Raw genomic sequence first — 5,849 nt, 5'->3', positions numbered from 1 at the left:
TTGGCAACATCTGTCTATAGGATGTCTGGGATCTATACAATATATATCAGAAGTAGGATTTAGGTCCGCGATTTTTGCAAACGAACATCTCCTTGGAGCCTGCTCTAAGTCTTCGGTCCCTTTTATGTGAAAAAGTCAAACTCACAAGCCAACGCATCAAAAGATACAGCCGTAAATGCTGAAAATTTTCGCAAATTTCGACATTCGCATGGTACTCAAAACCTACAGCTGGGTACTTTTCATGAACACAGACCCTTTAAATTTGGTAAAAGCAACGTCTTATAACACAGTTAAAGGAAAAATTGCTAGAAACATAAATTTTAAAGAACACAACATTATAAAAAATAGGTTTGTTCGGAGCCCTCGGAGCGCGAATCCGACTTGGCCGGTTTTTTGCTTTACAGTTTGCGCTTAATGAATAAGGTTTAAGTTTATATGTGATATTATGATAACAAGGTACTTTTATAAGACTGATAAATAAAGAGAAGTATTGAAAATTTTGTTTCTTTATTAATTTAATAAAATAAGACACAAGCCGCGTAAAATAAGAGGGCCCATCAGGTACTTTTACAGTTACTTTTGTTTAATTTCGTATTTTTTTCCGAAGTATTATAAAAGAACCGGGTAACCCGGTTCTACCCGGTTCTGAGCTCGATTTGGAACCGGGTTTCAGAAACTCGGAACCGGACTCGGTTCTGCATGCCCTAATTCTCCTAGCTTATTCTATAGTTTTTGCCTAAACTTTTGACTTATCAAATACATATAAGTACAATTTAGGTGTAGTAACTTGCTTACATTACCATAATGGTTGTTTGTTTTTTATGTAAACAAACCTAAACCACTTTCATTAGAGAACAAACTCCAACATCGTGAAATAAAATCAGCTGTTCCGTAGATTTTGACAGAGTAGATAATTCCACTTTTGTATATGAAACAGTTGATATTTCTTTTACGATGTTGGATTTGGTCTTATACCTAATATAAGTTGTTCTGGTTTGTACTTCGTAGTCTGAGTCATTCCTTAAAAGTTTGCTCATGATTTATATTTCATCCTGTTATTGTGCAAATTAAAACACAGAACACCAGTATCGTTTCTTGACATTAAGAATTGTGTACTATTTTTAAAAGTAGTAGTATTTACGTGTAAGTAGTATGTTACTTGAAATGATTGTATCGTGTACTGAATAAAGCTAATTTCATTAATGTGCATAATTTTCTTTCAGTTTCTTCTAAGTTTTTGGTGTGTCGGCAAAATGAGTGTTGTTTTCCTACATGAACGTTTCATTGGCTTTTTTTCCGACATGCCAAAATTTTGCCCTCTGCACTAATAATGGTACAAATTACAACATATCGAACTAGGTAAATATTTTCAGTATGAGCTGACCTCACATTGTATATAGGGTGTAACAGAAAGGGGTACACATCTAAGCAGGGCGTGATGTACTGATGAAACTGAACAACTTTTTCCAAAGAACATAAGGTCAAAAGATGAAAATAATGGAGAGGTTTGATTTTTTTTTTCATCTTTCGACCCATTTTCCTTAGGAAAAGTTGTTCAGTTTCATCAGTACATCACGCCCTGTTCGTATGTGTATATCCCCTTTCTGTTACACCTTGTATAGGTTTTACGAACATTTACAGGTCAGCTTATACTGAAAATATATAGCTTAATATGTGTCGTTTGAATTAGTACTTGCAACAAAGTATTTTAACTATGGTTACCTAATTAACCCGTCTAAGAATACAAAGTAACTTGGCTAAATATACCAATCTTAATTGACTAGAAAGAGTATATGTATTTAGTTATAGTTACCCAATGAACACGATTGACAGTACCCAGTAACTTGGCTACGTATACAAATTTTTAATTGAGTAGAAGTAACAAAGTAGATTGGCTGTCCCTACCCAGTAAATATGATTAACATTATCGTGTTACTTAGCTAGTTTTACTGAGTTACTTTGCTAAAAACAGCAGAGCACGTTGCGTATTATTAACAGAGTAACACGATTCAATATAGTAAATAGGTTTGTTATGTTTACTGAGTGAATAGGTTAAAAGCAACAAACCTTTAATACGTATTTTTTGACCACTTTAGTGGGTTTATATTACCAACATACGTTAACAAAGTTGACTTGTATAATTTTAGCAACAAACTTTGCAGGCTCCCTCCGAAGCAAGTTACTCGGTTGTAAATAGCAGCAACTTGTCTATTTATAGCCATTACGTTTTCTCAGTGTATTAACCCATTGAGCCCCGAACGGCCCGATCGGTCCACGACACAATAGATTTTTTATTGTGTCTGTGATTCCGGGGCCTGAGTTATAAATGTATGCATTATTGCTCTAAACAAATGATATAAAATAACGTATTTGTGCGTTTAAAATAACAAAATAAGAAGAGATATAATGTTGCAAATGAAAACCTATCTATAAATAAATATTAATAACATTTATAATTACTAATGAAAATAACTGTAAACAAAACGTTACGACCCTAATAATAATAAATAGTAGGAAAATGAACGTTAACTGAATACAAGTATTAAATTAATCCTTTCATTTCCCCGTAAAATTCATAAAATACACATTATGCTTTTAACCATAGGCACGGTGGATATTTGCATCATATGCCTCAGCAGCTGGTAGTATTTACTATTCGTAGCTCGAGGCACCAAACGGAAACCAAGACATAGCCATAATAACTGTACCTAACGGTTAATTTCACACCCCCAGGGTGAACTTAACATTCGAATTAAGCGTTCACCGTGTGAGAGAACAAATAATATAAAATTTAACACAAAACACGGAGATTACATTCTTGCGGTTGGCAATTTTGTAGCTGGCTACATTTCCCACCACGAGAGATTCGCAGAGTAATTGATAATAACAGAAAATGATCCGTGTCAGTAGCTGGCAGCTATGTGTTGAACAATTGCTGTATTGAGTGTTGCCAGTTTATTTTTTGTACGGAAAATATGGCATTGTTTCGACATGATGTATGGATAACACCGGTGGTCTCTCATCTGCATAAAGAACAAGCTTGAAACATTTACAGGATATATTTTATTTATTTATTTATTTATTTATTAAATCGAATCCGAGTATAAAAGTACATGGTTATCGAAGCACGAAATAATTATAACTTCATATGTTACATTGTTCGATAAAATCTATCGCATAGACCATCCCTGCAGATAGCTTAGAGCTTTTATAAATAAGAAGTTCTAAGTGCTTCAACAGTGTTTGCTAAATACATAACTTGTTATATTTATAGAAATTCATACAACGTTTACAGTATAGGTACCTACCTAGTAAAGAATACGTGCTACTTTTTATAGCCACTTCATAATATTGTTATTTCCTTGTGAAATAACTTTATCGCTAAATTCATAACAGGCCTTTAACTGAATCCTTTACAATATATGAATAAATATTAAATCAAAACTTTATAGACTTCTATTGAGGAAAGATTGTATTGGAACGCATTACTATACGATAAAACCTTTATACCGCTTATATAACTTTATGTTTAGTACCTCTAAGTAATAAAGAGAGAAGAGTGTCTGATTTAAGCTTCATACAATTTAAGATTATCATTTATGGTACCACCCGAGGTTTACAGTTTGTAATACAAGTGTTAATAGGATGACTAGAATCAAGCTTATCAGCAAAATCTGGTGCTAATTAGAGAAACTGTGTGCTCAGAGCAAAGCTGTATTGTGCTATACTTGTGTAGGAAGGTTAAAGATAAGTTTGATTTAAGTCATATTCTACATTGTATCAAATTGAATGAGATTTTGTTCAAAAGGTCCATTTGTAGCTATAAACTAGTGGTTATAAATTTTTGATAAAGTTACGGCTACGGCTCTCCTAGATGTCCAATCTGTAAAGAAGCTTCGTGTTCGCTAAATCGCTTATACCAATTGCTGTATGAAAACTCTATATTTTTTTAACATCTGGAACATAGTCGGAAATTTATCCTTTCCAATCTCAAGTCTCACACACACTACTATCGCCAACTCTACATTGTAATAATGTACAATTGTACAATGTAGAGTCATGTACCTACCCAATACAAAAATGTAGATATTATGATAGAGTGTGATAGATTTTACTATATGTAAATAAAGAGTGTAAAAAAACTTAAGCCATCATCGGTACCATACGCTACACTATCTGAAGACCCTTAATATTATTTATTATTGTATCACTGACCAACTATGTTTGGGTAAACAGAGCGGAATCTCAAGACTCTTCACTCGAGAGCGCACGCGTGGCGTCGACATCAAAGCAATGCCTGACTGTGCATAATGCACATTGTAATTTGTAACGAAGCCAATCATTTACTTGGACATGACTTCATTGAATACGTTGTTTGTTGAAGTTCTTGATAGCTATTAGAGCTTCTAGTTTCTTGAATTTGTAAAGTTAATTATATTGACTGTTGTATAGTTTTAAATACCCATGTGCTCGCACGAAAGCTCTTACATTATATTGATTCAGTTTAAAATGAAGCATAAGAATGGTTATGGTTGAATTACTACAGATATTTTCTTTTTGTTTTATTTTTGTTTCGTCAATTTAAGACTATAGCGTACAGGTTTTGATTTAAATATATACAGTTAATTCTGATAAGCTGTAAGTATGTACCTACTTCTGAAAATGCATTAAAAATAAATGTATCACCATACAGATTACAATCCTCCAGTATTTGCATTGTACTTATTTGAGACTAGCTGCTCCGCGCGGTTTCACCCCCGTGGCTCCACTCCTGTTGGCCGTAGCGTGATGATATATAGCCTATAACCTTCCTCGATAATTGGGCTATCTAACACTGAAAGAATTTTTCAAATCGGACCAGTAGTTCCCGAGATTAGCGCGTTCAAACAAACAAACAAACAAACTCTTCAGCTTTATAATATTAGTATAGATTATAAGAAGTTTAAAATAACCATTTGAATTGCTAACGTGGTTCTAACCTCCAAAATAGCACCCTCCTTGTTAAAATATCGGTCACATTAAAATGATTACAGTAGTACAACAATGTTATATTAATTATTTTTATTTAATAATGATATCAAGCCCTTCACATATTAAAATTCCTGGTATGCATGTCCCCGATGTCATTTATGCAAAATATATTTATTTAGTGATGTTTGTGCGCACGCGACTCACCCTAAAAGGGGTTCTAACCCTTAACCAAGGGTTGTTATCACTCTATAGTACAGAGCCCTCAATGGACTATTTACCCTTTAAGTGAATGGGATGACAATTTGTCGCAGTGAATGTAATGCGAATGGTTAAAATATAAGTTTAATGATAGTGACCAATTATTAAAAATATGAACTTATTTGAAAATATTTTGTTAGCTTTGTTGACTACAACATATTGCTATAGGTTTTACACTAAACTTTCTTTATCTATAGCAAAATTACATTTTATTAAGGTGAATTTTGTTTGTATGTATCCTAATTCCTACCTACTAGTATATATTGTATTAGATAAATCTAGAAATGAAAATTCAAGTGGAAAAAATAAAAATCATTTTTTTTATTAGGTTAAATAGCAATACGAATATATCTTGAATTATTGTTTTTTAAACTTTTATATCGCATTATATATTTTTTAGTTATTTTTCTATCTATCTATATATTTTACTTATCTATAAAATCGTCACGTCGTATTATTTAAAAAGTAATTGCTATAATCATTACACTTACAATGGGGAATTATTACCCGGGTAAAACGCGTGGGGCGGCATTTTATAAGCAGGGATTGCGTCCAGGGTGCCACTGTGAAACGCGGTCGCTTTCCGAACACACGGGCTTAGCTCATCAAAGCAACAGTTT

This window comes from Colias eurytheme, chromosome 2 (assembly GCF_061535395.1).
Source record: "Colias eurytheme isolate Ceu_HAF_F1 chromosome 2, ilColEury1 Martin Lab GWU primary, whole genome shotgun sequence".
NCBI classification, from domain to species: domain Eukaryota; kingdom Metazoa; phylum Arthropoda; class Insecta; order Lepidoptera; family Pieridae; genus Colias; species Colias eurytheme.
Note: the sequence above shows the minus strand (reverse complement) of the source record.